The sequence below is a fragment of the Trichechus manatus genome, unplaced genomic scaffold (assembly GCF_000243295.1).
Source record: "Trichechus manatus latirostris isolate Lorelei unplaced genomic scaffold, TriManLat1.0 scaffold00078, whole genome shotgun sequence".
NCBI classification, from domain to species: Eukaryota; Metazoa; Chordata; class Mammalia; order Sirenia; family Trichechidae; genus Trichechus; species Trichechus manatus.
Window position 1 is genome coordinate 8651119 of NW_004444014.1, and position 10293 is coordinate 8661411.

Here is a 10293-nt window from a genome sequence, read left to right on the forward strand (position 1 = left end):
CACACACACACTCAGAATGGTCAGGCTGACATATCCTCAGGAGGCACATTGACGTAATGATTAACTTTGCGGTAATAGCACTAAAGGTAATCAGGGGCACTAAAGAGAAAACCCCAACCACTTTTACAGTTCCACCCTGGGTGTCTAGCACAACTCCTCAGTACCTTTTTAAATATTAATTATAGAATGTGGTACAAGTTATTTAGTCTCTCAAACCTGTGGCGAGAAGGAGGTTATCAGGATAGGTGTACCAGACAATTTCTCAACTCTAACCTTTGAAAATATCTCCTGAGTTACATCTGTAATTTTCCTAAATGTATTTTACTCTACTGTTCAGTCTGCTACTGCAGTTTGGGCATCAGCCACGTTCTTCTTTTCTGTCTTATTCTATATCACTTGAGTCATGTTTTGGGTTTGAGGGAACACTTAAGGGGCCACTACCCCTGCCATGACTCTCGAGGCCAACCACAACAATGCCACACCTGAGCCTGTAGGATTATCTTCTGTTAAGTCCAAAGCCACTAAATCACACAATTCTTCAACTGGGCTTCATCGGTCTTTCTCATCTTGACCTTGACAGGACTGCTGGTTCATCATGTGATATGAGTAACATTATCGACTAGGCTCAGGCATGAGGGCATGGAACTGAATCAAGAACAGCAGTTGGGCTATCCTCTCTGTTTTCCTTTCTCCCCTTCTCTCTTACTGATCTCCTTCCTGCACCCAGGGGTTTATGCACAAATTCCCTACCCATTTCAGTGAAAAAGACTTTTGCAAATAAATTCAGATAAATACTTTGTTGTTATTTGAATCTCAGTTTGTGTAGGAAATTGAAACTAAAGAGAAAATGAGATGTTAGATTAGCAATGGTTTCCATATAGCTATTTGTTGTTTACCAACTAGCATGCATAATGGGGATTTGACTCAGACAATCAGATACAGAAAAATGAAAGAGATTGATGTGAAACTTGTATAAATTACAGGGGGAAATTTTAACACTTTGAGTCAAGAAAGCTGTGATCTAGTTAAGGCTCTGCTACTAACTTGTTATGGGGCTTTGGGAAACAATTAAATTTTCTGGGCACAAGTTTTCTCTTCCTATGAAATGTAGGAATATGTAATCTCTAAGTCATTTCCAGGTCTCGCTTCTAGGAGAATAAGCTACTATGCTTATCTTTTGGTACCAAGCAAGTATATATTTCCTAGATCTATCTTAGAAATTTTGCTATGCTCAAAGGGAAAAGGGGGAAAAAAAACTCATCGCTGTCAAGTCAGTTCGAACTCATAGCGACCCTATAAGACAGGGTAGAACTGCCCCACATGGTTTCCAAGGAGCAGCTGGTGGATTCGAACTGCCGACCTTTCGGTTAGTAGCTGAATGCTTAACCACTGCACAACCAGGGATCCAAAGGGAAAAGAGTGTAGGTAATCACTAAATCAATTCTCAATATTTAAGGAATATCTACTTCAAGTTCCCACGGAAAATATAAACGAACCTAACACATGGTCTTTTTTCTAAAGTAATTTTAAGAGATAAAAGAGTTATGCATATAAATGAAGTCAGTGTGTGGTTCCTAGAGCCAAGTGAGTGGAGTGAGGTTATCTGTGCTTTGGTGTGATGTAGCAGGAGAGGTTTTGGGGTTGGAAGTGGACCATAGTAGGATTCTAGGTAGAGGGAAGTGAGTGTGCAAAAGTGTTTGTAGAAAAGTTGTCAACAGAACTGTTGGTGGTGTGTTAGCTTGAGGTGTTTGGTTTATCAGGAAGATTCATGGGATTCCAAAGGAAGATATTTGGATTTCATCCCAGTCACCATAACTCCTATTCACCATAATGAAAAATCAGAAGTTTCTGTTCTTACCAAGGAGACTGAATAACTATATTCTCAAGATGAAGAATTCCCCGTGAAGACAGAATGATGATTCCATATTAACCTTTAAAATCTGAGGTGAAGCTGAGAAAATCTGACTAAAAAAAAAATAAAAGAATGACATCACCAGAATTATTTTAAAACATCTATGAATGTCTGTAGCTTGAAAAAGCTCATGGGAGTCCTCTTCTCGGGCAGGAAAAGATGAAGAAAGAAACAAACATGAATATAAACTCTACATTTGGTTTATGCCTTGAAGCCATTGGCATTAATTAAGATTCTATGACTTCCAAACAATTATGACATAATTAAAGTAAGATTCTTTCTCCAGTAAAACGATAAGAAATGACTTTTAGAAACCATGGGAACCATTAAAACGGCACATCAGTATCAAAATGAGCAATATTTACTAGTATTAGCACTATTAAAATGCCTTTTGAAGACAAACTTGGGCAATTATTACTCAGAAAAACTCACATTTGGAGATAGAGAGCAGTGATAATTAAATCACACACTCTATATATCTCTCTTTTTTGTGTTTGACAGAACAGAGTCTTTAAGATAATCTATTTTAATGGCATTGAATTAGCAAGACATTCAAACAGAGAAAGGGCACTTAGCAGGAGGTTGATATTCAAGGAGAAACAGCTCTCATTATTGTTATTTTTATTATTATTTTTACTCTTTTGGAGGTGCTCAAGGTCCATTTGTGGGATTGGTAAACGCACAAATAAGTTCGGCCCCTGGCTCATAAACTTTTTCTAATGGATGCAGCACACCCTTAATTAAAATGGACAATGCACAGCTAAGCCAGATGATTATGCAGGTCTAATAGAGCACTTGAGACTTGGGTCATTGGTTTGAATCAAATGGTGAGCCTATATCCAGCTGACCAAAAGCATCTTGCAAAATAGAGTCAGGACTTCCCGTGAATTTTGAGGTCTTGAATGCAGGACAGGCAAAAATATTGCTTTGATTAAAGACAGATTTAATAGAGGCCAAGGATGGCTTATTTTCTTTCTAGTAAACGTGAGTTTGTGAAAGTGGTGATAGTGGTATAGAATTGGTGGGAGTAATTTAAAGTGAGAAATAGACTAGAGACAGTGAGGAGCCAATTGTTTCTACTCAGTTGAACCACAGGATTCAATCATAGTGGCCCTTGGGAGAGATTTACTTGAGAAAGAAATAGGAACCTAAGTCTCACTCACAGCCCTCAACCACCATTTCCAGCATTTATTTTAAAGACCATATGGGACTACTTCTGAAAGAGAAAGTGAATTTCCTCCAAACATATTAATGTTCTAAAATAGATGTGAAATGGGTAAGATATGAGCAGGAAGGATGAGAAGGGGCCAAAAGCCTTACACCCAAAATGGAATCTGGCTATCATTCTTAAAAAATAAAGACTAGATCAAAGCAATGAGATGAGGTTACAGTTGCACTATCTTCAGTGTACCCTGAGAGCAGAGTTGTGAGGTTTTTCTATGTAAAGAAATTTTTCTGATATTTATTTATTTATAATCTGATTTAATTGGTCCACACCATTGTGTACGCAGCTACAACTTCAGTTACACTATAAGACATGTGAAAGCAAGCACATTTCTAGAACCATTCTCTATAGTTTTGAAGACTAAAGAGGAAAACTAACCAAAAAAGCCAACTGCCTGTTGACTAGATTTCAACTCACAGAGACACTAAAGGACAGAGTAGAACTGTCCCATAGAGTTTCCGAGGCTGTAAATCTTTACAGAACCAGATTGCCACATCTTTCTCCTGAGGAGCCACTGGTAGGTTCAAACCAACGACCTTTTGGTTAGGAGCCAAGTGCTTAACCACTGAGCCACCAGTTCTGAAGACTAGAGAGGGGGAAAATAAATTCTCAAAGTCCTTTAAGACCTCATAGTTATAACTATGGAAGATTTTTAGGTCATTGTTTTCTGCACTTTAAATGTTACTAAACGTTGGCAAAAAGATTCTAGAGATACCAGTATCAGGATTTCAAAATGAAAAGTGGGCAGTCAGAGGAGGGGTTGTATTTGATCCTCAGCACTCAGGCGAGAGGTCTGGAAAGGTGGCAGTTCTCAGCAGGTTGGCTAGTGGTGGGGGCAGTGTGCCCTGCAGCACTATTAGTGAATCAGCGTGAATGGCCATCCTGGAGAGCCTGGCAGTGGATTTAGCATTAGTGTTGAGTGTTGGAAAAAAGCAATTGATACTTGAAATTTCTATCCCTAGCATGTCATCCGCTTGCATGTTTTCCTGCTTAGACTGCAAGCTCCTAGGAGGCATAAATCTTGTCCATAAAGTTGTTTGTGCTTGGGTCCATCCTCTTACTACTTCCTGGAAGCCTAGGCCCTTCTGTACTCAGGTTACACCATGTCTGGCTCCACATAAACAGAACCATTTTTGAAACATATATATTACTGCTGCTGAAGATGAAGTGAAGAAGACTTATTTCTTTACCTGGAATTATTCACAGCCTATTGGGGGAAACAAGATATTCACCTGAAAGAAAGGGAGAACAATGAAAATCAGATTAGACACCATTGCCTGTTCACTTGGAACCTCTCCTCTACTTAGCCTCACTGACCACCCTTCTGCTTTCCCGCATATCTTGCATATTGTCTTATTTGTTTTGGCAGTGTGAAGCCACCAGTCACTCCTTGGAACTCCTATAGGGTAGTTCTACTCTGTCCTATAGGGTTGCAATGAGTAGGAGTTCACTCAACAGCAAAGGGTTTTTGTTTTTTCTTTTGGTTGGTATCTGGAATCACTTCTTTCCTCCTCTCTGTTGGCACGTTTCATCCCTCTTGGAATTCTCACCTTTTTCATTCTTCTATAGTAGTTAGAATCCATACCCCACAATTAAGCCTTTAGTTATACGTTTTCCTGGCTTGCTTTCTAATGTTTTGGGGATCTGTCAGCCTGGTCTTTCTAGTAAGGTTAGAATCTCATTTATGGTAAAGTTTCTTTTATACTTCCCTGTGGCATTTTATAACATTAGCCACATAATGTTTATAACTGTAGAATGCTACTCAATAAATATTTTTGCAGAATATTTGCAATTATAGAGTGTCAACAAGGTTTTGCTAGGCTATGCTGCAATAACAAATAATTCCCAGATTTCAACGGGTTAAGGTAACAAAGATTGATTTTTCACTTGCCCAAGCTTTCCTCTAAATCCCAGTGTTTCCAAGGCCATTATCCTCCATGTGAATGGCTTTGCATTGCTCCTGTGATTATTGAGGCAGGAAAGATAATTATGCAGGAAACTATCACACGTGCAATTAAATGCTTCCACCACCTCTGCTTATATTTCATTCATCAAAGTGAGTCATAGGACCATGCCAAGCCCAAGGGTTTAGGGAGGGACAGGTCCCTTAAAGGCTCAGAAGGAGAAAAACCAGAAATATCGATAAGCAGCTCTAGCATTTACACTTAAACTTGAATCAGATCCCAAACAGTGGAAAAAATACAGGATACTATAAAGATAGATAGACAGACAAGCAGACAGACAAATAGACAGATAGATAGCTGCCTTCCAGTCGACTCTGACTCATGATGACATTATGTACAAGAGAATGAAACACTGATGTCCAAGTTCTCCATCATCCTCACAATCTCCAGCACGTTTGGGTCCAGACTGCGCTGTTGTGCCAATCCATCCCACCAAATGTCTCCCTGGCCCTTGCAAGCCTTCTACTTCAACAAACACGTATCTTCCCCCTCTAGTGGTTGATTCCACTTGATGATGTGTCCAAAGCAAAAGAGTTGGGCAATGTTTTGTTGTGATCCATATGGTTTTTATTGGCTAATCTTTTGGAAGTAGACCACAAGGTCTTTCTTCCTAATTCGTCTTAGACTAGAAGCTCTGCTGAAACCTATCCCCCATGGATGACCCTGCTGGTATTTGAAATACAGCTGACATAGCTTCCAGCATGACAGTAACGTGCAAGCCACGACAGTACAACAAACTGACAGGTGGTGGCAGGACACTATAAAGAGCACTAAAAGCCAGAAGAGCTGATGAAAATATGCCAGAGAAAGAATTCTGAGGCAAAAATACATAACTGTATATCATTTGATTTCAGTAAGCAGAGTTGAGGAATAATGTTTTAGTATTAATGCTTCATTTATATTTTAGAAAGCAAAAGCAAACCGATTATTACATTGAGGGTGAATCAAAAGTAGGCGGAGGGCATATCAAGATATGAATAAAAAACTAATAAACATGTTAACAAATAAAATAAGTGAGACATTTGATAAAAGCAAGGCTGGTTGCAAATTAAATTCATGAAACAAGAAAAAAAAGCTTTCTGCGGAGAAGCAAAGTGAAAAAAAAAAAAAAGCTAATTAGATGGTAACATAGACTTGGGATGAGCAGCATCTGACAAGGCAAGATAAGCAAACACCTTGAATTATTGAGTGTATAAAAATCAGCATGTCTCCACTCATTCCTGTCAAGGTTACCAGAAGCCAGACAAAGAGATGAATGACACACACCTTCATTATTTAGGCCAATTCTCCACTCTGGCCGGAGGTGATTGGGTTGCCCAGATAAACCATTTAATGTTTATCCCCAAGCAATGAGTCAGGGAGCAATTTATCTCATTTGGTCTCTAAAGGAACTTAAAAAAAGAGAAAGAGAGAGAGAATCAAACTGCCAGTGCTTTTATCCAAGTATCTGAACTCTGAGTCAGATTGATCTCTAACTATTAGCTTTATTGAATTACCACTCATCATTTGCATATTTCAAATGTTAAAGATATTTTTATATATGTAGATTTGGACAGAAAGAATATCTAAACTTGAAGAGGAGTGCTTCCTGGAATGTAATGAACAATGAGATTGTTTTGACACAATATAGTGTCCCTGAAATAGTTTAGATATAAAAAACAAAACAAAACAAATAAACAAAAAAAAAAAACCCACAGTTGCCTTTGAGTCAACTCTGACTCATGATGACTCATGTGTCAGAGTAGAAGTGTGCTTTATAGGTTTTTCTTTATGGCTAATTGTTTTAGAAGAAGCAGGCCTTTCTTCTGAAGAACATCTGTGTGGACTCAAACTTTCAACTTTTGAGTAGGCAGCTGAGCGCGTTACCCAGTTGCACTACACAGGATCTCTAGCTTAGATATAGACCCTTTTTTTTTTTAATGATTATGGATTAGATGTGTTTATTTCTGCTTTTAGTTCTTTAGTTTGGGCTTCACTTTTTTTTTCCTTTAAATTTTATTTTCTTGTTGTGATTGAGAATATACACAGAAAAACATGCATCAATTCAACAGTTTCTGCATGTACAATTTAGTGACATTGATTACATTCTTTGAATTATGCAACCTTTCTCATCCTAGTTTTCTGAGTTGTTCCTCCTTCATTAATATACACTCTTTGCCTCCTAAGTTTCCTATCTAATCTTTCGAGTTGCTGTTGTCAATTTGATCCTGTATAGATAGCTCTTAAAGATATAGAATCTTGAAAACAGAAATGAGTATCCCCTGGAAACAAGACTGACAAAGCAATTAATCTAAACACACCTAGTATTTCCATGGCCAGGTCAGTCTTGAATGATGTTGTTTATGGGTTACCAAATAGTGAAATCAAAATAAATGAGATTTTACATATCAAGATATACAGATTTCTGGTAACATTTAGGCTAATCATCCCAATTGTTATCTGCATTCCTCTTTTTTTGCCAGATACGTTGGCTTTCACTTTTTAGAAAGTAGGTATTCCTTTGGTGTTTTTTTTTAATCTCCCTCTGTTTACGGCAATAACATTATATATCTTTGGGTACTAATCATAGTTTTCTATGAATTTGAGGATGTTTTGTGATAATTTCTTTGTTTTCATGGGTGGATATTTCTCAATGAGTGGAAAAACTTAGATGGTAAGAAATAGGCTTTCGTTATGTTTGTGCCTACCCTCAACATAGTACCTAACACGGTGCCTTCTACATAATGATGTTTTTGTTAGCTGTGGTCCAGTCAGCTTTGATTTATGGCAACCCCACGTATAACAGAAGAAACTGTTGTCCATTCCTGCGCTATCTTCAGGAATGCTCCAGTCCATCATTGCAACCATTGTGTCAGTCCATGTCACTGAGAGTTTTGCTGGCCTTTCACTTTACCAAACATAATGTCCTTTCTCCAGCAATGGGTTCCTCCTGATAGTGTGTCCAAAGTAAGCTACTTGAAGTATCACACGATATTCTGTGATCCATTGAGTTTTCATTGGCCAATTTTAAGAAGTAGATTGCCAGTCCTTTTTCCTAAAGTGTCTTAATCTGGAATCTTTGCTGAAACCTGTCCACCATGGGTGACCCTGGTGGTATTTGAAATAATGTGGCATAGTATTGGAAGCTTCCAACATCATCACAACATGCCAAGCACCACAGTACAAGGAATTGACAGACTGATAGTAGTTTACTTAATAAGCACTCCCTAAACTCTTGTTGAGATACATTGAAAAGCTGAGGTCAATGTGCCTAGTGCCACATCCTGCTATCCTTGTGCCACACACATACCATCTTTCAACAACCTTTTTCCCACAACTGATTATATCCTCCTTCCAAGGATGTTCCAAGCATCTGTTCTGGGTTAGTTCCCAAAAGAGATGCCTTGGAGATATAAATGAAGAAATCTCAGACCCTGCTCTATAGGTTGAGCAGAAAACGTTTCTATATAAAAAAGGTTTCAAACTGGGAGAGGCAGAATTTACAAAGCAGCAAAATATATGATTCATATCACAAGCCTTGTAGAAGGTTAGTCAAGAAGATATCCATGTGAACTGAGCAGGTAACTAGAATACTGGCCTAGGTAACCCTCGATTAGAAAATTTAATCTCAGTCACATGTTCAAAGTCAAATGTCAGTGTCTAGCCACACTGAAAATGCTAAAAAAATAACAGCAGTAGTATTCAACCATGAAGGAAGAATAGATCTATTTTTGTTAATAACATGTCATTAAACCTGATGCAGCTCTTTTTCTGGCTGGAACCTTGGAGGGTGTCGAAGAGAAGAAAAAGAAGGTCCCTGATGCGCCAGAAGCCCTTAAGAAAAGGGAAAGGAATTTTGCAGAACTAAAGACCAGTTGTCTGAGAAAGAAGTTTGCCCAAAAGATGCTTGGAAAGGCAAGGAGGAAGCCTATCTATGAAAAAGCTAAGCACTATCACAAGGAATATAGGTAGATGTACATAACTGAGATTCAAATAGGTAGGATGGCAACAAAAGCTGACAACTTCTGCATATCTGCAGAACCTAAGTTGGCATTTGTTATCAGGATCGGAGGTATCGATGGCGAGAGCCCAAAGTTTCGAAAGGTGTTGGAGCTTCTTCGCCTTCGCCAGATCTTCAATGGCACTTTTGTTAAGCTCAAAAACGCTCCAACTAACATGCTAAAATTGTGGAACCATATATTGTGGGGGGATACCCAAACCTAAAGTCAGTAAATGAACGGATCTATAAGCGTGGTTATGGCAAAATCAATAAGAAGCAAATTGCACTGACAGATAACACTTTGACTGCACAATCTCTTGGTAAATATGGCATCATCTGCATGGGGGATCTGATTCATGAGATCAATACTGTTGGGGAATGCTTCAAAGAAGCAAATAACTTCCTGTGGCCCTTCAAATTATCTTCTTCGTGAGGTGGAATGAAGAAAAACATTGCCCATTTTGTAGAAGGTGGAGATGCTGGAAACAGGGATGACCAGATCAACAGACTTATTAGAAGGATGAAATAAGGTGTCTACCATGATTATTTTTGTAATCTGGTCAGTTAATAAAACCATAACTCCTTTCAAATCGAAAAAAAATGTTGCATTTTAATTATGGTCTTGGTGAAGAATATTGAATATGCCATGGACTACCGGAAGAACAAACAAATCTGTCTTGGAAGAAGTACTGCCAGAATGCACCTTAGAAGTGAGAATGTGAGCCTAGATCTTACTTGCTTTGGTCATGTTATCAGGAGGGACTCGTCCCTGGAGAAAGACATCATTCTTGGTAAAGTAGTGGATCAGCAAAAAAGAGGAAGACCCTCAACAAGATGGATTGCCATAGTGGCTGCAACAATGGGCTCAAACACAGCAATGATTGTGAGGATGGTGCAGAATCCGGCAGTATTTTGTTCTGTTTTCTGTAGGGTAGCTATGTGTCAGAACTGACTTGGTGGCACCCAACAGCAACAACAAACCCACTGCCATCTAGTTGATTCTGATTCATACTGACCCTCTAGGACAGAGTAGAACTGTCACATAGGCTTTCCAAGGCTGTAAATCTTTACAGAAGCAGACTGCCACATCTTTTTCCTGTGGAGCAGCTAGTAGGTTCGAACCGCCGACCTTTTGGTTAGCAGCTGAGTGCTTTGTCCACCGTGCCACCAGGGCTCCTATCATATCATTGCTTGTCAAGAAAACGAAACAGAG

At 38.8% G+C, this 10293-nt stretch overlaps 1 pseudogene; it reads left to right on the forward strand.

Moving 5' to 3' along the window:
• LOC101346323 (60S ribosomal protein L7 pseudogene) overlaps nucleotides 1-9609 on the forward strand; it is a 12327-nt pseudogene extending 2718 nt beyond the window's left edge.
• The last annotated feature ends 684 nt before the right edge of the window (nucleotides 9610-10293 follow it).